The following is a 23,061-nucleotide window of genomic DNA, read 5'->3' as shown; positions in this document are numbered from 1 at the left end:
TTGATTGAGTGAAGCAAACTCTATGTTTCAATAGTCTGAAAACCTATTGAGTGACCTATATTGAAAAAATAATCACACCTGGGATTTGTGTTTCTTTGGACAGCAGGTAGTTGAGTCTTATGTTTTGTGCGGGGGGGAGGGGTGGATTGTTTTGTTTCAGCATTTAAATACACACCAATATCCCTCGGCACATAATTTGCATATGAGCTCTATGGAAGATAATAGAATTGTCAATGTTAAATTTACACAGTGTAATAACTGTATTTTATTTATGGAAGTGATACCCTACAGCTTTGTAATGTAACTTTATAATATAAGTCTGTAATTATGATACCTCCAGTTTTGTTTTTCTTTTTCAAGATTGCTTTGGCTACTTGGGGTCTTTTGTGGTTCTATACAAATTACAGGATTGTCTGTTCTAGTTCTGTGAAAAATGCTGTTGGCATTTTGATAGCAATTGCATTAAATATGTAGATTGCTTTGGGCAGTGTAGACATTTTAACCATATTTGTTCTTCCAACCCACGAGCATGGAATGTCTTTCCATTTCTTTCCATTGTCTTGAAATTCTTTCATCAGTGTTTAATAGTTTTCAGAGTACAGGTCTTTCACCTCTTTGATTAGGTTTATTCTTAAGTACTTTATTGTTTTGGGTGCAATTCTAAATGAGATTGTTTTCTTAATTTCACTTTCTGCTGCTTCATTATTATTAACATATAGGAATGCTACAGATTTTTTTTTAAGTTTTTTATTCCTAAGTAATCTCTACCCTCAGTGTGGGGCTTGAACTCATAACCCCGAGATTAAGAGTCACATGCATCCCTGACTGAGCCAGCCAAGGGCCCCTGAGTGCAGTCAATTTCTGTACGCTGGTTTTGTATCCTGCAACTTTACTGAATTCATTTATCAGTTCTGGTAGTTTTTTAGTGGAGTCTTTAGGGTTTTCTGTATATAATATCTTGTCTTCTGTAAATAGTGACAGTTTTAATTCTTCCTTACCAATTTGGATGCCATTTATTTCTTTTTGTTGTCTGATTGCTGCGGCTAGGACTTCCAGTACTATATTGAATAAAAGTGGCGAGAGTAGGACATCCTTATCCTTTTTGTGACCTTTGGGGAAAGTTCTCAGTTTTTCCCCATGGAGTATGATGTTTCCTGTGGGTTTTTTATATAAGGGCTTTATTCTGTTGAGGAATGTTCCTTCTAAGCATACTTGGTTGAGAGTTTTTATCGTTAATGGATGCTGTACTTGGTCAACTGCTCTTTCTGCATCTACTGAAATGATCATATGGTTTTTGTCCTTGTTGTGATGTTTCACATTAACTGATTTCTTATAAATTTTAGTGTGTTGTATTTTGTTCCATTTATTTCAAAGTACTTTCTAATTTCCCTTGTGATTTCTTCTTTGACCTACTAGTTATTTAGGAGTATGTTGTTTAATTTCCACATATTTGTGAATTTCCTAACTTCCCTTCCATTATTGCTTCCTAGTTTATTCCATTGTGGTTGAAAACATGCTTTGTTTGATTTAAATCTTTTAAAATTTACTGACAGTTTGTTTATGGCCTACTATATAGTCTATCCTGGGGAATGTTCCATATGTACTTGAGAAGAAAGCTTATTCTGCCATTGTTGAGTGTAGTGTTTTAGAGATATCTGTTAGATCTAGTTGATTTATAGTGTTATTCAAGTCTTTTATGTCATTCTTGATTTTCTGCCTAGGTCTTCTATCCATTATTGAAACTAGGGCATTAAAGTCTCCAACTATAGTTATTGAATTGTTTATTTCTTCTTTCATCACATGGCCTTTCCAGAAGTCTCATCATCTTGTCTTTTGAAAGTATATATACTTTTAATTTTGATAAAGGTCATTTAACCGATTTTTTTCTTTAATGTTTTCTGCTTTTTTGTATATTATCTAAGTTATCTTTTCCTTACTAAGATCATAAAAAACTTGCTCTTGTTCTTTGTTTTTATAAGTGTTACCATTTCAGCCTGTATATTCAGATCGATCTGGTTATTTCTAGTTAACTTTCGTATATGGTTTGAGGTAACAAAGTTTTTTTTTCTTTTTATACATCCAGTTGCTCCAGTATTATTTATTAGAAATGTAATCCTTTCCCCATTGAATTACCCTAGTACATTTGTAAAAAAAAAAATTAATTAAACATATACATATGGGTCTACATCTGGATTCTCTATTGTATCCCACTTATCTGTATGTCTATTCTTATGCTAAAACCATTCTGTCTTGACTAATGTAGCTCTGTTATACTTCTTAAAATTAAGAATATAAATTCTACAACTTTATTCTCCTTTTTCAAAGACATTTTGGCTATTCTGATACTTTGAAATTTCATACTTTTTTATTTTTATTTTTTTATATTCTAAAAGAATTTCTTTTCACTTTTTTTTTTATTTTAAATTTTGGTAGTTAACATACAGTGCAATATTGGTTTCTGGAGTAGAATCCAGTGATTTGTTACTTACATACAACACCCAGTGCTCATCACAACAGTGCCTATCACCCATCTAGCCCATGCCCCCACCCACATCCTCATCAACCTTCAGTTTGTTCTCTATCATTAACAGTCACTTATGGCTTACTTCCCTCTCTCCCTTTTCCCTCTTCCCATATGTTCATCTGTTTTCTTTCTGACTTAGCATAATACACTTAGCATAATACACTGTAGCTCCATCCATGTCATTGCAAATGGCAAGATTTCATTCTTTTTGATGTCTGAATAAAATTCCATTGTACGTATACCACCTCTTCATATCCACTCATCAGTGGATATAGCAGCATTATCAACAATACCCAAACTATGGAGAAAGCACAAATGTCCACATATATTTTAGAATCAGCTCATTAAATTATACAAAGGAGACCTATGATGTAAGAATAACATTAACATTAAATTCAAACCAAAATTACAGATAGGAGGCATAGAAAATCATTAATCTGGAATCAATCCTTCACCCTTTCTGTATAAAGGTCTGTATAAAGATGTGACTAAAACTGCAGACTCATAGCATTGTAGTGTAATGGGGCAGTGTGGGGGGGGGAGTGCGGTTCTGAAGCCCTTGTTTGGGACTCAATTCTGTCACATACATCATTTAAAATCCCTGAGTCTTGGTTTCTCCTGGACAGAACTAATAATTTTATCCATTCTTTTCTGGTTATATAAACTACCCCAAAATTTAGTTGTTTAAGCAATAACCAATTTATAGTATAGGACGAAATACTTTATAACTGGGGAAGCCTTGTGAAAACATAAGAGGTTATTACTATTGATGTTCCAGGCTAATTTAATTTTTTTCTAATTCTCACCTATTAAAGTAGAAAGGAGTAAAATAATGTCTTACAATGCACTAATGGCACAGTTCTCAGCTATTGTATTCCTGGCCAATGTCTAACTGTCAGTATCCCATGTTCACTCTAAGATGTGAAATCACTCACCAAATAAACAAAACGACAACTCCTTCCCTCTCTCCAGATAAGGCAAACTATGGCAGGTCAGTTCCCCTTGGAAAGAAAAATATGAAAAAGATGTTAAGGTGAGATGATAGAAGGGAAATAGAGATAAGAGGAAATGTAGCTCATTCATTCCTTCCCCACAAAGAACGATGGCTCCCAAGCTTTTTAGATCTTGTCAAATATTCCTACATGGCTCACGGATGATCCAGGTTCTAGCCTCTTCCTACCATTGACTTTTATTTCATCTTAGACAAGTCAGCTTCACCTCTTTGGGCTTCAGTTTCCTTATTTTTTTCCAAGTTTAATTATGGTGTGGCTTACAAATAAAAATTATAAATATTTAAGGAATATAATGTGATATTTTACATTATGTATAAATTGTGAAATTATTACAGTATCAAGGTAATTAATATATTTCTGTCCCTTCACATAGTTTTCATTTTGTTTGTGTGTAGTGAGAACACGTGAGATCTACTCTTTTAGCAAATCTCAAGCATACAATACATTATATTGTATCTTAGGTCTTCAGAAATTATTCATCTTATAACTGAAAGTTAATACCATTTGGTCAATATCTCCCATTTTCTCCCATCCCCACACCAGCCTCTGATTACAACCTTTCTACTCTGTTACTGTGAGTTCCACTTTTCTTAATTCCACATGTAAGTGACATTGTGTGATATTTATATTCCTGTATTTAGCTTATTTCACTTAGTGTAATGTCCTCCAGGCTCATCTGTGTAGTTGCAAATGGCAGGATTTTCTTCTTTTTCAAGGCTGAATAATATCCCATTGTATATATTTATATATATTTACAGCATTTTCCTATCCATTCATCTCTCAACAGATACTTAGGTTGTTTCCATATCTCGACTACTGTGAACAATGCTTCAATATAAAAGAGGAAATTTAACTAAATCTATATGATTCCTTCCAGTTCTAAAATTTTATGACCCAAAGGTAGGAGTGGTAAGTCCCTATTAGTAAAGCAGCTTGCATACTCATCCCTAATATATGCATACTTATTTAGTTTCAAAAGGTACATATGCACACAGTACTAGTATCTTACAAGCAATGAACACACATATATGAAAAATTTGAAGGATGAGATTTTAAAATGAAATAATAGTTTAAATGTCTGAATAATTGGATACTTCATGCATCATCAGTATCTCTAGTCACAATACAGACTTTCTCAATAAGGATAATGAATGTGAGGGACGCCTCAGTGGCTCAGTTGGTTAAGCATCTGCCTTCAGCTTAGGCCATGATCCCAGGGTCCCAGGATCATGTCCTGCATTGGGCTCCTTGCTCAGCGGGGAGTCTGCTTCCCCCTCTTCTTGCCTTTCCCTGTGCTTGTGTTCTCTCTCTGTCTCTCTCTGACAAATAAATAAAATCTTTAAAAAAAAGGATAATGAATGTGAATCCATTTTTCAGGTAGTATTCTTAATCTTAAAGATTTATATGTTGGTTTTGTTGCTGGGTTTTCTTTTTTCTCATGCTAGGAGAAAGAGGCATGACTGCCTGGCTATTTCCATGTTCATTGTCTCGCTATATTACTTAGCTGAGAGTCAACAAATGACACCTGTGTTCTAAGACACAACAGTCAGAGAGGTAGAGATCAGAATAATAAGTAGTACACTAAATGGGCCTATGTACTGAAAAGAGATAACATAACATGCCTAAGCTGCTGTCCTTGAGAACACCTACTTGCAAGGTTGGCTCTTGACTGGTATCTGGGAACGTAGATTTCACGAGGGTTCCCACCCATTAGCTAATAAATGTGGCTCACTGTGCCAAATTGTTTATGCAAATAATGTAGTTTATGCTGAACATCTGTTCTCCTTCTGGAAGTCTGGAATTTGGGTATATGCTAGATAAAGAGTGTTATGTGATCAGCCTTCAAGAAAAATTCTGGGCATTGACTCTCTAATGTACTTCCCTGGTTGGCCACATTATAAATATATTGTCACATCTCGATGTTGAGGGAATTCAGAGTGTCCTGTGCAACTAAACTGGGAGCAGAGTTTTAGAAGCCTATGCCTGGTTTTCTCTAGACTTCACCCAATGTGCCTTTTCCCCTTGCTGATTGTGCTGTATATTCTTTCTCTGTAATAAATCAAAACCATGACTCTGACACTCTGAGTCCTGTGTATCCTCCTAGAGAATAATTGAACCTCGGGTGGTCTTGGGGACCTCATTTCATGGCCTGCTAACAGTTCTTGACATAAACTTACCCCATACTATAGGCCTCCCTTTTTTGGGTTATTTGAAAAGAAATAGCCTTTGTCAAATTTCATGTGTGAAAACAAAAATAAGACCACATACTGTATCTTAAGAACAATATCCAAATAAGGCAATACAATCTATGCTATTATAATACCCATGCAAGTTTTGTTTTTCCATGACTTGAGCTTACTGTGTACACATTGGATGAACTCAATAAATGCTTGCAAACTAAATAACATACATTCTACACATGCAATATGAAAATGGAATATTTTCCAAATTTTTCATAATTTTTCCAAATGTATAATTAAATCAGCTCTTAAATTAGCATTAGGGAAATTGGATGCTTTTTAATTATGCTGCCAACTATCCTTTAGATGAACTAGATGCATTTTTGTCCAGACTTGCTCTAACACTGTCTAAAAATAAACATCTCTTACTCATTAATATGGATCTAATTATAAATAATGTTCCCTTTTATGAAATTACTTTGTATTTAGACTCTCTTAGTTTGGTATATATTGAAGTACCTCTTAAATTAATTGAATTGGGGCACCTGGGTGGCTCAGTGGGTTAAGCCTCTGCCTTCAGCTCAGGTCATGATCTCGGGGTTCTGGGATCGAGTCCTGCATCGGGCTCTCTGCTCACCGGGGAGCAAGCTTCCCCCTCTCTCTCTGCCTGCCTCTCTGCCTACTTGTGATCTCTTTCTCTGCCAAATAAATAAATAAAATCTTCAAAAAAATTAATTGAATTATGCCACCCTATTTGTAACCATGCTGGTGAAATAAGCATGAGACAATCCACATAAGATTAAACAGAACTCACAGGAATTACATTTAATTTTGTTTTAAAAAGCCAATAACAAAATATTACAAAGGTATGTTTCCACTTATACAGCATTCTTGAAATAACAAAATTATAGAGATGAAGAAAAGATTAGTGGTTGTCAGAGTTGGGACCTGGGGGAAGGAGGTGGGTGTAAAAGATAAACAGAATATGATTATTAATCAGGAATGTAGAAAGATGAAATCCTATATGTCACTTATTTTTAAAATATTTATCATTACACATTTGATCTTTTTCATTTCCAACCATATATAGTTTTCACCTTGGTGATGACCTTGCTGGGTGGGAAACATAATATCTTTAATACATGAGCTAAATCTAAGATGATGTTCAAATGGACTGCAGGTAACTGTTTATGTCAATAATAAATACAGTAGATTACTTTTAAAACCCATACTTTGGACTTTTTATTACAGATGCAATTGCTGACTTACCATAAATCAATGTGCTTAAAGTGCCATATGATATCAAATGTTTAGCTTAACAGCATAAAATTGAACCAAAACTGTAAAACATATTTTATAGGTGCTATAAAATCCGGAGGCTGGAGGTCCCGCTTTTTTGCATTACTCTGATCCATCAAGTCCACTGAAAATTCCAGATAGCCAGTACACTTGGGAACTGCAAATTGGCTTTCAGAGTTTTACTCACTTTGGTTATTATGACCTCCAGAGACAGCATGTTCTGTTTCCTGATATGAAGAGAGAAGCATAGGCTAGTATAGGACCCACAGACTTTAAACATTATATCCTTTAAGGTACTCTTCTGTTAGTCCATCCTGCTGATTCTGGCCTCATCCTCATCCCTCCACCCAAACCCCTTGTGGGCACCTCTTTAGCACCAGAAAAGAGGCTAATTGATACAGGGAGAAGGTATTCATTGCTTATCTCAAAATGTTTGTTTCTTTTAAAAAAAGTGTTTCTGCCAGTAGTGGACATTCATTCATTCAGTAAATTCAGTTATTCCTCCACTTTACACATTGTTCTGTGGTTAAGCAATGGAGAAGAGGTAGAGTCAGTGAGGAATTGAAGATGGAGAAATGTGAATGGATGTGAGGAACTTACAGGGGCAGTCAGACTTGGTGGTGAAAGTGGGTGAGAAAGAGAAGTTAGAGATGATGTCCGTGTTCTTGGCTTGGCCACTGGGTAGATGGTGGTGCTGTTACCTGAGAGAAGAGTAAAGAGAAGGAAGCCAGGGCTGTGAAGAAGGGAGGATATATTGAATTTGAAATACTCATAGATAATCTGGTGACAATTTCCAATAGCAATTGGCTATATGATACAGATTAAAAGGCGTCACCTGTTGTAAACACCATCGATGGTGTGTTCTGTTGTTGTAAATCCAGTCCCTTCCATTATAAAACTGTGGATCTCATGGTTCCTTTCAAAGAATTATCTGATTCATCCCTCCATCTTTTTTTTTAAAGGTTTTATTTATTTATTTGACAGAGAGAGATCACAAGTAGAGAGGCAGGCAGAGAGAGAGGGGGAAAGCAGGCTCCCTGCTGAGCAGAGAGAACCCGATGCGGGGCTCGATCCCAGGACCCTGAGACCATGACCTGAGCCGAAGGCAGAGGCTTTAACCCACTGAGCCACCCAGGTGCCCCATCATCCCTCCATCTTTATTTATCCATCCAGCCTTTAACTTTTAAGCTTAAACCATCTATTGCTCAACTTTTAGAACTTGGAAAGTCTGCTGCTTTTCCTGTTCAATCTATGGAATCCAGAACTGAAGGTAATACCATAGTATGTTATCAGAGACTGAGAACAATCAGTAAATAAGTCTATGACAGGTTAGTAAAGGGGCAAAGTAGAATAATATAAAATGTATTAATCCAAAAAATGAAAAGAAAAATTGAAAATGTAGCACAAAGTAGGTGGGTTAATTAGAAAAGAGTTAAGAGTCTCTATAAACTCAAATAAGTCAATAATTAATGTAAATTGGCTTATCCAAGTAAAAAACTAAAACTGCAATACTGACTAAAAAACAATAGACACTCTTTTTATTGAAGTACAGTTGACACATGAATGTTACATTAGTTTCAGGTATTCAACATAATGATTTGACACCTCTATACATTATGCTATGCTCAGTGCAAGTGTAGCTCCCCTCTGTCAGCATAAAACATCATTACGGTATCACTGACTATTTCCTATGCTGTACCTTTCATCCCCATGACTTATTCATTCTATAACTGGAAGCTTGTACCTCTCACTACCCTTTACCCATTTTGCCCACCCCCGCAACTCCCTCTCTCTGGCAGACACCAGTTGTTTTCTGTATTTATGGGTCTGTTTCTGCTTTGTTCATTTGTTTTGTTTTTTAGATTCCACATATATCTGAAATCATATGGTATTTGTTTTTCTCTATTTGACTTATTTCACTTAGCATAATAATACTTCTAGGTCCATTTATGTTTTTGCAAATGACAAGATCTCATTCTTTTTGATGTCCGAGTAATACAATTATATGTACTTTATGTATACAATTATATATATATAATATGTATATATGTATATGTAATATGTATATAATATGTATATGTATGTATATATATACATGGAAAAAAATATACACACACACACACACACATACACATTCCTCTTTTTTATCTTTTCATCTATCAGTGGACACTTAGGTTGCTTCCCTATCTTGGCTATTATAAATAATGCTGCAGTGAACATAAGGGTGCATATATCTTCTCGAATTAAAGTTCTCTTTTTCTTTGGGTGAATACCCAGTAGTGGAATTCCTGGATCATGCGGTATTTCTCTTTTTAGATTTGGGGGAAACCTCCATTCCCTTCTCCACAGTAGCTGTATTTATTTACATTGCCACTATCAAAGCGCCAGAGTTTCTTTTTCTTCACATCCTCACTGACACTTGTTACATATTGTCTTTTTGATTCTAGCCAGTCTGACAGGTGTGAGGTGATATCTCATGTGGTTTTGATATGCTTTCCCTGATGATTAGTGATGCGGAGCATCTTTTCTTGTGTTTGTTTGCCATCTGCGTAATGTCTTCTTTGGAAAAATGTCCATTCAGGTGTTCTGCCCATTTTAAACTGGACTATTTGGGTTTGGTTTTGTGTGTGTGTGTGTGTGTGTGTGTGTGTGTGTTTTGTGTGTGTGTGTGTGTGTGTGTGTGTTTTGTGTGTTGAGTTGTGTAAGTTCTTTATATATTTTGGATGTTAACCCCTTTATTGGATATCTCATTTACAAATATTTTCTCCCAGTCAGTAGGCTGGCTTTTTGCTTTGTTGATGGTTTCCTTCTCTGGGCAAAAGCTCAGTTTGACTTAGTCACATTTGTTTATTTTAGCTTTTCTTTCCCTTGCCTGAGGAGACATGGCTAGAAAAATGTTCCTAAGGCCAATGTCAGAGAGATTACTATGTTTTGTTCTAGAAATCTTATGGTTTCTGGTCTCACATTTAGGTTCTTTTTTATTTATTTATTTTTTTAAATTTCTTTTCAGTGTTCCATAATTCATTGTTTATGCACCACACTCAGTACTCCATGCAATACGTGCCCTCCATATACCCACCACCAGGCTCCCCCAACTTCCCACCCCCCGCCCCTTCAAAACCCTCAGATTGTTTTTCAGAGTCCATAGTCTCTCATGGTTCACATTTAGGTTCTTAAACCATTTTATTTGCACTTATTTTAGTGTGTGGTGTAAGTTGTGGTCCAGTTTCATTCTTCTGCATGTAGCTGTCCAGTTTTGTCAACATCATTTATTGAAGAGATTGTCTTTCCCCCGTTGTATATTCTTGCCTCCTTTGTCATAGATTAACTCACCACGTAAGTGTGGGTTTATGTCTGGACTGTCTGTTCTGTTCCTGCATCTGTGTGTCTCTGTGTCAGTAGCATAACCGCTTTGATTACTGCAGCTTTGTATTGTATCTTGAAATCTGGGGTTGTGATACCTCCAGTTTTCTTCTTCTTTCTTAGGATCACTTTAACTCTTTGGACTATTTTGTGATTCCATACAAATTTTAGAATTTTTTTCTCATTCTGCGGAAAATGCTGTTGATATTTTGACAGAGATTGCATTGAATCTGTAGATTGCTTTGGATCTGGTTGCTCTTTTAAACCATGACTTTTTTTTTTTCTGTGCCCCAGGGTGACCAGGGCTAGTATGGGCTGGGGACTTAGGGGTTGCTGAGGTGACAGACTGGCTATGGCACCTGGACCCTGCTGGCATCTGCACTGTCAAGGTGGAAAGGGAACATAAACTGTGGTGCTCACCAGCTCCCCTGAACCTGAAAGAGTTCCAGAATCTCCCCTGTCATTTGCCAAGGTTCTAGGGATGGTTGCTTTATATTCTAGTTGCAGCATTTTTTTCTGTGCTGCAAAGCAGATGAATTCACTCATGGTCCCTAGGTACTGTCCTTCCTCACACTGCAGTTCATGGCATCAGGCATGGGGGTTTCCTTCATTACTGTGTCTCCATCTCTCTTGCCATTCTCTATGTGGTCTCTATCTTTGGTTGTGCACAAGCTGTTAGGTCAGTGCCCAGTTCTTTTTCAGGAGGAATAGCTCTATAAATAGAGCATGTGTCCGTGGAGGTGGTAAGTTCAGGGTCTTCCTATGTCACCATGTGGGACCCTCCCACTCAACCATAGAGACATTTTAAATATAAAAACACAGAAAGATTGAAACTGAGAGATTGGAAAAAGAGTCACTATGCAAACATTCACCACAAGGAGCTAGTATAGCTATCCTAATATCAGACAGAGTAAATTGTGAGGCAAAAAGCATCACCCAAGAGAAGGAGGGATGCTTTATGATGATGAGGGAGTCAGTCCAATAGAAAAATAGCACAATCTCAAATTCTTGCACACCCAATAACTTAGCTTCAAAATACAAAAAGTTAAAAAAAAAGATATCTGAAATTGATGGAGGGAAATCATTGATCAAGTTCGCAAAACTGATCTGAAGAGTGAGTTACTACTAATTATACATTTGCCCAACTTTAACCTTCAAAGGATTTGCACCATCCTTTTGGGGTATCTCCTCTCCCAGTGCTTCCCTGACTTGGGGCTTTGGCCCTGGAGTTCACCCATTTCCTTTCACCCAAGGGGGAAAAAAAGCCTCCCCTTACTTTTCTGTAGTCCCTGGGACCTCCCTTAGGGACTAGTTACTCCTGTCTCCCTAGAATTCTTTGTACTTCTGCTATCTCTGTAGGATGCTGTATAATGTGCCTCTAGTGGTTCAGAAAGTAAACTCAGCCTCTCTTGCTGAGGGTAGGACTGGGGGGATGGGTGAAACAGTGGGCAGACTGTCATTAACAAACCTAGAAATTACTATCTTGAGATACTAATCTGTGGAGTTTTCCCCCCACTTCCTTATACAATAAGCAAGTAGCCCCATGGAAGAGTAAAATTAATAGAGAGGGATTAAAAGAGCTGAGATAGTTCGTGCTGAGCTTTGTGACTCTGAAATAGCTTTTGAGAATCAAAAAGTGAGGTTTGAGTCAGGAAGCACATGAAGAAACATGGAGCAAGGAGAGAGACTAGAGGAATTGCCAGACAACCACATCCCAGTGCCACATTACCACTGCTTCCCCCAGGAGGCCCTCAACAGACTACGTACCCCTGGAGGCATTTGCCAAGCCCCTTCCATACTCTCCTGGATTGTCATCCTTTCCACTTCAGTGTTTTAGGGTTCTCATGGGCCGCATGTATATGTTAGGAATGCTTTCAGCTGCAAGCAACAAAAAAAATAAAATTAGCGGTACCTTAAACATTAGAGGTTTATTTTTTCATGTAATAAAAAGGCTAGGGGTGGGCAGTTGCTCTGTAAAAATACAGATTTCCCCAAGAATCCTGAGAACAGGATTCAATTAGTTCTGGAGTGATCTCCAGGGATATATAATTCTAGAATCTTCCTGAGTGATCCTAATTTGCAACCAAATGTGGGAGTCACTCTTCCCTAGTTAACAGCACTGCTGTGCTACCCCCTTTTCTCAGTTTTCAGAGTCCTTTAGCTTCCAAAGGAGTCAGCAGCACTACCAGTGAACACTTGATTCATTTATTCATTCAAATGGTCAACAAACAGTAATTGTTCACTTTTTATATGACAGACACCAGTTCTATGAGAGGTTGTGAACTGGGCTTAGAAACATGAAGATTTATTAACATTCTCAAAGTAGGTAGAATTTCTATAGAATCTATTTTAAGTACTTTTCTTTTCCCATTGAGGAAAGATGGGGTAATTATCCAAGTAAACATGATGTATTAAACACCTTTTTTGTCTCCATTTCCTCTCAAAACCTCTTCCCACAATATAAAGATTTTGTTGAAGGCAACAAGAATGGAAAGGGAGATGTGAACACATCTCCCATGGCAATTGAAAAACAGATAACCGGTGATGAGTAACTCAGAGACTGTGTGTGGGGTGCAGAGAGGATGCAGGAAGCTAACATATTGGCCCCATAGAGCTCCTGAAAGGCACAGGATTGGAGGTACAAGGAACTGTTCCAGAGCTGGGGTGTTGGTTAAAAGCCTATACTAAATGCAGAGAGATCCCTAGATCCCTTCCCCAGCCTACCCCATGAGGCATCTCCATCGTCCGACAGAAAACATACTGGAGAAGGAGACTGAGAGCCAGTCAGCATTCTGAATGAATGGTGAGAACCACTAGTAACTTTTCCCCCAATGCTTCTGAGAATCCTGGTGGCCTAGCTTAGACACCTGAGGCAGCGGCCTAGGGGAACTGAGTTCTTCAAAGAAAAAATTTATAGACAATGATTACTGGGAATCCTAATCAAACCTAGCAATTCAGAGAAAACTGAGACAGCACAAAGAGCAGAATAAGCTGTCAGGAAAATCATATCTTCAGGGAGGTAATAAAAGATAATTCTATCAACAAAAAAAGAATAGATGGGCTCATAGGAAAAAATGATTTCTCAGTTTTAAAAAATATAAAAGCAGAAAAAAAATTTCAGTAGAATCCAAGCATGCTTTAAGTGAAACTACCTGTGGGTGTATTCCACCAAAATGGGGGAATAAATCAGGAAAAAAGAAGACATGGGATTCAAGAAAACGGAATCCAATTCAAAGAAGTTGGATGACACGTCAGAGCAGGAAGCCAGTGGGCTCCAGAGGGAATATGTTAAAATTTAAAAATCAACAGAATACTTGACATACTTTAGTTATTATTTTAAAGATTTATTTACTTATTTTAGAGGAGGGGGGATGAGGGCCAGGGAGAGAGAATCTTCAAGCAGACTCCCCACTGAGCACAGAGCCTGATGCAGGGCTCAATCCCATGACCCTAAGATCATGACCTAAGCCAAAACCAAGACTTGGACCCTTAACCGACTGGGCTATCAAGGCGCCCCAAATTTGAACTATTAAGAGGAGATTCACAGTTTTGGCAAAAAGTTGAAGGAACATTAGGGATAGGTATAAATAAAAACTTAAGATAATTTTGTACTCAGGGAGGAAAAAAAAGTTGCATAACAAAGGAAACATTATTAGTGCATGTTGCACAACTTAGCTGGGGAAGATATTTACAATAATCAAAACAGTGTTAACTTTGAATACTGATTTAACCAAATATTATGATATATTTATGTTGGAAGAATGAGGAGAACGAGAATGCTGAATCTTCATCTTTTATAGGAGGAAGTCAGGAGTTTAACTCTGAAAAGTCAATAGGGAAGCATATTATTTAGATGCATGGAAGAAAGATTCAGAAGAAAGCATAGCCAGTTGAAAGTGACACTTCCGTGTCTCTGATGAGTAGGGCCATGTGGGAAATGGTAGTCTGTCAGACCACAGGGAATTTTTCCAGTCAACAAATCCCAGACTTTTGTGATTCTTTCCCCCTAGTTCACTGGGTTCAGCCAGAGTCCTCCCTTGAGGTTTGCCAAGTGTAAGCTCTAAGGAACACACAAACACACACAATGAACTTCATCTGAACTTTGTTCATCCTTTTTTTCTGAGCCAAAATTGTCATAACAAATAGGGAAAGGGCCAGAGCCCACACAGATAAGTGGGGTGTTAGTGCAGCAGGTCTGTCTTCTGAGCCTCTTTCATCTGTGTTTCCTATCAACATGAACTCTGAGTGGCTTCACTAGCCACCCCAAATACCAGGCACTCAGTACACATTTGAATGAACGAATGAGTGAATAAATGGACAACAAATGAACCCATTATTTTTCATATATTATGAATACCTACAAGCCAGGGCCAACACTATCTTGCCTCTAATGCTTTTTTTCTGATTCACTCAGATTTAATGGCCTTTTGTGTGTGTTGTTATATATGAAATAGGCACCTCTAAGGTACAAGGAACTCTCCTGTCTTCAAAGATTACAATCTGTTTGGGGAGGCAAAATGTGAATAAACAAGTTTAAGCATACAGCCACAGACAGCTGAGCAGAGGGTGCAAAGAAGCTACTATGGGATTTGAGCTCATAACCTGAATATGGCTCTGGTTCAGGGACGCGTGACTTTCCCAGTACTGGCTGCAAAATCCCTAGGGTGGTTTCCAAGCATTTTGCTCACAGTGGAGCTGGGAAATGGGAAGATGGGAAGAAAGTGTCATACCAAGTAACACTCTTGTTGACAAAAGTCAGCAAAGCACAGATTTGGTTGGTATCCCACAAGCAATCTCATGTTTGCTTTAGTACTTTCACTCTAAAGAAGAAAAATAACAGTTCCTCTGGTGATGAAATCTCACCAGTCTTTCCCTCCCGTCATGAGAGAGGTACCACTGTTTGCCTGCTCTGCTCCCTTCATGACTGCAGATGTCAAGTGATTTCCCCCATTGGGGTATTTCTTCCCACTGGAACAATGATCGAAAACATTTTTTTAAAGATTTTATTTATTTATTTGACATAGATGAGGAGAGCACAAGCAAGGGGAACAGCAGGCAGAGGGAGAAGCAGACTCCCCAGTGAGCAGGGAGAGTGATGTGGGGCTCGATCTCAGGACCCTAGGATCATGACCTGAGCCAAGGCAGATGCTTTGCTGTCTGAGCCACCCAGGCACCCCCAAATGATCAAACCATTATACAGGAGTAGCTAAGAGAACTTTCACTGCTTTGGGCTTCTTTTGGTGTTTTCTAGTTCTGGAACTCTTTGTCTCAACTCCTATGTTCTCCTGTGGCACCACATTCATGGCCAGCCCCACCAATTCACGTGAGAGTAGCCCCTTCCATTTTCTAGGAGGAATATCCTGATAGAGCAGAACTCTTTCTCTTACTCTGCACTTCAGATTTAGAGGTTCAGACCTCAAAACATAAAGTCTTCATTTCTTTAGCTCTGGCTGCTTTACTTTTATTTACTTGTATAGAATATCCAGAGATGCAGTATTCTTTCAGTTTTGTAAATATTTCTTTTTAGCAAAATGCACACCTTTGGTATTTAAATGTCCCTTCCTTTGGGAAATAAGATAATTACAAGAGGAGTTGAACCTTTAAAAGGTCCTTAAATTCTATAGGATGGTTCCTTCTGTGTGTGTAGAGTGCTCAGTTCTAACTATGTGCATCCAAAACAGAGCCTGGCATAGAGAAGTCTCTGGATAAATATTTTTAGATCAATGAAAAATCAGAACCTTTCATCTGATGGCCATAAGGTCATCCTACTGTAGTATGAGAGTGTTAGTTCTATTTTGTGTTCTCTTCAAATCTACGTGGCCATCCTGCAAACTCACATAGATTCTACCTATTTTGTTTGAGGCTGCCCTGGGAACCAGCTTATGATGATTAATCTAGTGCCTATATATCTCAAGTGTAAGGGAAAAGGACTCTGTCCTGGCTCTTTCTAAATAATCTTTTTCATAAGGGCAGCTCTAGGATGACAGGGCTCTAGCTACCACTTTCCATGAACTATACAGGCCGTTAGCATGGTTTATCACATAGAAAAATCTCTGTATAGGAGAAAGCGGCTGGAGGTTTCACCTTAGAATTCACGAGAAGGTCCCCAAACCCTGCCCCAGTCATGCTCCATTTAAGGATTCTGCTATGGGGGCTAAGCACCTGCTATGTCAGTGGGAAATGACAGACATGATCTGTGCTTTTAAGGAACTTGCAATCTCATAGAAGAGGCCAGAAGTTAGAGTCCGTGAGGCACCTAAGGTGCACTTGTCCCAGACGACCACAGGGAATGTCCTCCAAGAACTAAAACCAGGCCAAAGCAGGTGGACAACAAGAGTGTTCCAGCAGGGGAACAGCAGGTGTTAAGGCTCATAGGTGAGAAATGCTGTAATGTATTGGCCTAAGCCTGGAATAAAGAAAGCACCAGGAAGAAACAGCTGCAGATAAGAAAGGGTGAGGGAAGTAGTGGTCAGATCACACAGGAATCATGTTAGGAGATTTGGGGCTTTATCTTGAGAGTAATGGGAAGTCCTTGAAATATTTCAAGCTGGTTAGAAACATAATATTTGCAGGGCACCTGGGTGGCTCAATGGGTTAAAGTCTCTGCCTTTGGCTCAGGTCATGATCCCAACTTTTTGAGGAACCTCCATGCTGTTTTCCAGAGTGGTTGCACCAGCTTGCATTCCCACCAAAAGTGTAGGAGGGTTCCCCTTTCTCCGCATCCTCGCTAGCATCTGTCATTTCCTGACTTGTTAATCTGAGCCATTCTGACTGGTGTGAGGTGGTATCTCATTGTGGTTTTGATTTGTATATCCCTGATGCTGAGTGATGTGGAACACTTTTTCATGTGTCTGTTGGCCATCTGGATGTCTTCTTTGCAGAAATGTCTGTTCATGTCTTCTGCCCATTTCTTGATGGGATTATTTGTTCTTTGGGTGTTGAATTTGCTAAGCTCTTTATAGATTTTGGATACTAGCCCTTTATCTGATATGTTGTTTGCAAATATTTTCTCCCATTCTGTCAGTTGTCTTTTGGTTTTGTTAACTGTTTCCTTTGCTGTGCAAAAGCTTTTGATCTTGATGAAATCCCAATAGTTCATTTTTGCCCTTGCCTTTGGCGATGTTCCAGGAAGAAGTTGCTGCGGCTGAGGTCAAAGAGGTTGCTGCCTCTTTGATTTTGATGGATTCCTTTCTCACATCCATTTTGAGTCTATTTTCATGTGTGGTGTAAGGAAATGGTCCAATTTCATTTTTCTGCATGTGACTGTCCTATTTTCCCAACACCATTTGTTGAACAGACTGTCTTTTTTCCATTGGACATTCTTTCCTGCTTTGTCAAAGATTAGTTGACCATAGAGTTGAGGGTCTATTTCTGGGCTCTCTACTCTGTACCATTGATCTATGTGTCTGTTTTTGGGCCAGTACCATACTGTCTTGATGCTGACAGCTTTGTAATAGAGCTTGAAGTCTGGAATTGTGATGCCACCAACTTTGGCTTTCTTTTTCAATATTCCTTTGGCTATTCGAGGTCTTTTCTGGTTCCATATAAATTTTAGGATTGTTTGTTCTACTTATTTGAAAAAAAAATGGATGGGATTTTGATAGGGATTACATTAAATGTGTAGATTGCTTTAGGTAGAATAGACATTTTCACAATATTTGTTCTTCCAATCCATGAGCATGGAACATTTTTCCATTTCTTTGTGTCTTCCTCAATTTCCTTCATGAGTACTTTATAGTTTTCTGAGTATAGACTCTTTGCCTCTTTGGTTGGGTTTATTCCTAGGTATCTTATGGTTTTAGGTGCAATTGTAAATGGGACTGACTCCTTAATTTCTCTTTCTTCTGTCTTGTTGTTAGTGTAAAGAAATGCAACTGATTTCTGTGCATTGACTTTATATCCTGACACTTTATTGAATTCCTATACAAGTTCTAGCAGTTTTGGAGTGGAGTCTTTTGGGTTTTCCACATATAGTATCATATCATCTGCGAAGAGTGATAATTTGACTTCTTCTTTGCCGATTTGGATGCCTTTAATTTCTTTTTGTTGTCTGATTGCTGAGGCTAGGACTTCTAGTACTGTGTTGAATAGCAGTGGTGATAACGGACATCCTTGCCGTGTTCCTGACTTTAGAGGAAAAGCTTTCAGTTTTTCTCCATTGAGAATGATATTTGCAGTGGGTTTTTCATAGATGGCTTTGATGATATTGAGGTATGTGCCCTCTATCCCTACACTTTGAAGGGTTTTAATCAGGAAGGGATGCTGCACTTTGTCAAATGCTTTTTCAGCATCCATTGAGAGTATCATATGGTTCTTGTTCTTTATTTTATTAATGTATTGTATCACATTGATTGATTTGCAGATGTTGAACCAACCTTGCAACCCTGGAATAAATCCCACTTGGTCATGGTGAATAATCCTTTTACTATACTGTTGGATTCTATTGGCCAGTATTTTGGTGAGAATTTTCGCATCTGTGTTCATCAAGGATATTGGTCTGTAATTCTCTTTTTTGATAGGAGCCTTGTCTGGTTTTGGGATCAAGGTGATGCTGGCCTCATAAAATGAGTTTGGAAGTTTTCCTTCCATTTCTATTTTTCGGAACAGTTTCAGGAGAATAGGTATTAATTCTTCTTTAAATGTTTGGTAGAATTCCCCTGGGAAGCCGTCTGGCCCTGGGCTTTGTTTGTTTGGAGATTTTTGATGACTGTTTCAATCTCCTTACTGGTTATAGGTCTGTTCAGGTTTTCTGTTTCTTCCTGGCTCAGTTGTGGTAGTTTATATATCTCCAGGAATGCATCCATTTCCTCAGGATTGTCAAATTTGTTGGCATAGAGTTGCTCATAGTATGTTCTTATAATTGTTTGTATTTCTTTGGTGTTGGTTGTGATCTCTCCTCTTTCATTCATGATTTTATTTATTTGGGTCCTTTCTCTTTTCTTTTTGATAAGTCTGGCCAGGGGGTTATCAATCTTATTAATTCTTTCAAAGAACTAGCTCCTAGTTTCATTGATTTGTTCCATTGTTTTTATTTTTTGTTTGTTTCTATTTCATTGATTTCTGCTCTGATTTTTATGATTTCTCTTCTCCTGCTGGATTTAGGCTTTCTTTGTTGTTCTTTCTCTAGGTCCTTTAGGTGTACAGTTAGGTTGTATATTTGAGACCTTTCTTGTTTCTTGAGAAAGGCTTGTACCGTTATATATTTTCCTCTCAGGACTGCCTTTGCTATGTCCCACAGATTTTGAATAGTTGTGTTTTCATTATCATTTATTTCCATGAATTTTTTTCAATTCTTCCTTAATTTCTTGGTTGACCCATTCATTCTTTAGAAGGATGCTGTTTAGTCTCCATGTATTTGGGTTCTTTCCAAATTTCCTCTTGTGTTTGAGTTCTAGCTTCAGAGCATTGTGGTCTGAAAATATGCAGGGAATGATCCCAGTCTTTTGATACTGGTTGAGACCTGATTTGTGACCCAGGATGTGATCAATTCTGGAGAATGTTCCATGTGCACTAGAGAAGAATGTTATTCTGTTGCTTTGGGATTAAATGTTCTGAATATATCTGTGATGTCCATCTGGTCCAGTGTGTCATTTAAGGCCTTTGTTTCCTTGTTGATCTTTTGCTTGGATGATCTGTCCATTTCCGTGAGGGGAGTGTTAAAGTCCCCTACTATTATTGTATTATTGTTGATGTATTTCTTTGATTTTGTTATTAATTGGTTTATGTAGTTGGCTGCTCCCATGTTAGGGCATAGATATTAAAAATTGTTAGATCTTCTTGTTGGACAGACCCTTTGAGTATGATATAGTATCTTTCCTCATCTCTTGTTATAGTCTTTGGCTTAAAGTCTAATTGATCTGATATAAGGATTGCCACCCCAGCTTTCTTCTGATGTCCATTAGCATGGTAAATTGTTTTCCACCCCCCTCGCTTTAAATCTGGAGGTGTCTTCTGGTCTAAAATGAGTTTCTTGTAGGCAACATATTGATTGGTTTTGTTTTTTTATTCATTCTGATACTCTGTATCTTTTGATTGGGGCATTTAGCCCATTAACATTCAGGGTAACTATTGAGAGATATGAGTTTAGTGCCATTGTATTGCCTGTAAGGTGACTGTTACTGTATATTTTCTGATCTACTACTTTTAGGGTCTCTCTTTGCTTAGAGGACCCCTTTCAATATTTCCTGTAGAGCTGGTAGAGCTGGTTTGGTGTTTGCAAATTCTTTCAGTTTTTGTTTGTCCTGGAAGCTTTTAATCTCTCCTTCTATTTTCAATGATAGCCTAGCTGGATATAGTATTCATGGCTGCATGTTTTTCTCGTTTAGTGCTCTGAATATATCATGCCAGCTCTTTTTGGCCTGCCAGGTCTCTGTGGATAAGTCTGCTGCCAATCTAATATTTTTACCATTGTATGTTACAGACTTATTTTCCCGGGCTGCTTTCAGGATTTTCTCTTTGTTGCTAAGACTTGTAAATTTTACTATTTGGTGATGCAGCGTGGACCTATTCTTATTGATTTTGAGGGGGGTTCTCTGCACCTCCTGGATTCTGATGCTTGTTCCCTTTGCCATACTAGGGAAATTCTCTACAATAATTCTCTCCAATATATCTTCTTCTCCCCTCTCTCTTTCTTCTTCTTCTGGAATCCCAATTATTCTAATGTTGTGTCATCTTATGGTGTCACTTATCTCTCAAATTCTCCCCTCGTGGTCCAGTATTTGTCTCTCTTTTGCTCAGCTTCCTTATTCTCTGTCATTTGGTCTTCTGTATCACTAATTCTTTCTTCTGCCTCATTTATCCTAGCAGTAAGAGCCTCCATTTTTTATTACACCTCATTAATAGCTTTTTTTATTTCAGCTTGGTTAGATTTTAGTTCTTTCATTTCTCCAGAAAGGGCTTTTATCTCTCCAGAGGGGGTTTCTATAATATCTTCCATGCCTTTTTCGAGCCCGGCTAGAACCTTGAGAATCGTCATTCTGAACTCTAGATCTGACATATTACCAATGTCCGTATTGATTAGGTCCCTAGCCTTTGGTATTGCCTCTTGTTCTTTTTTTTGTGGTGAGTTTTTCTGCCTTGTCATTTTGTCCAGATAAGAATATATGAAGGAACAAATAAAGTACTAAAAGGGTGGCAAAGACCCCAGGAAAATGCGCTTTAGCCAAATCAGAAGAGACCCCAAATCATGGCAGTGGGGTGGGGGGGAGAAAGGGGATAAAAAGAAGTTCAGGGAAAAAAAATTACAAAAGAAAAGAAAAATAAAACAAATTTAAAAAAATATTAAAAAGAAAAAAATATATATATTAGACTGGTGACTAGAACAGGGTCACCCACTTAATTTTGGGAGTATTTTGGTCTCTTAAAGAAACTACCTCCCAAAATTTTAATGTATGAAAAACATATGTAAGGGTAAACACAATGAAGGGATGGAATATGCCTATAAAGAGGGAAAAAAAATTTTTTTTTTTAATTTCAAAAAAAGGAGTTGACAAAGTAAGTTGGTTGGGAGAATAAAGAAAACGAAAGTGGAGAGATTTTGCTCGGTCTGGAGACTAGAACAAGCCCGGAGCTAGATTTAGGCCATATTTTGATCTATTAGAAGAAGTTGTACCCCAAATTTTTTAGAAGAAAAAAACCCTATGTGTATACAAAAAATAAAGTTAGATACAATGAAGGATAAAATATGACTATAATAATGAAGTTTCAAAAAAGATTATTTTTTTTTATGAAAGGTATTGTTAAGATAAACCAGTTAAAAAATGTTAAAAGAGGAAAGGGTAAAAGTTAAAAAAAAAAATTAGAAGAAGAAAAAAAAATTAACTGCAAGACTAAGGAGTCATGGAGAGAAAGCCACGAATTCCATGCTTTGCTTTCTCCTTCTCTGGGATTCTGCTGTTCTCCTTGGTACGGGAACCTTGTCTTGGCTGGATTTCTTGTCGATCTTCTGGGGGAGGGGCCTGTTGTAGTGATTCTCAAGTGTCTTTGCCCCAGGTGGAATTGCACCACCCTTACCAGGGTCCGGGCTAAGTAATTAAAATTTAAATTTTAAATTCGGGTTCGCTTTCAGGAGCTTTTGTTCCCTGAGCGCTTTCCGTAGAGTTCCAGAGGAGGGGAATGAAAATGGTGGCTTCCCAATCTCCGGCCTGGAGGAGCCGAGAGTTTGGGGCCCCACTCATCAGTGCGCCCTTAGAGACAAGCGCTCAATCACTACCATGTCCCTGGCGTCTGGCTGCGCTCCGAGCTCATCCAGCCTGCGACCGGTTCAAGGTAACCCCGAGCTGAGAGCTCACTCCTCGGCTCTGTCTCTGTAGCCGGCTTCCCCACTCTAATACCTACAAGCTCTGCGACACTCAGACACCGCCCCATCCTTCTGTGACCCCACAGGACTTGGGTCACACTGACCCCACTTGGGCTTCACCCCAGTTTAGCCTCTGTAGTGATGTCCCTCGGAGCACACTTTTAAAGTCCTGATTTTGTGATCTGTTGCTCTGCCACTTGCGGGAGCTGGCCCCTCTCCCCGTGGTCTATCTTCCTGTCGCTTTGGATTCACTTCTCCGCCGGTCCTACCTTTCAGAAAATGGTCGATTTTCTGTTTCTAGAATTGTTCTTCTCTTTGGTCTCCTGTTGGATTTGAAGATGTTCACAATGGATTGATAAGCTATCTAGCTTATCTCCTGCTACC

The sequence above is a fragment of the Lontra canadensis genome, unplaced genomic scaffold (genome assembly GCF_010015895.1).
Source record: "Lontra canadensis isolate GAN:19392208 unplaced genomic scaffold, GSC_riverotter_1.0 scaffold6, whole genome shotgun sequence".
In the NCBI taxonomy this organism is placed as follows: domain Eukaryota; kingdom Metazoa; phylum Chordata; class Mammalia; order Carnivora; family Mustelidae; genus Lontra; species Lontra canadensis.
Note: the sequence above shows the minus strand (reverse complement) of the source record.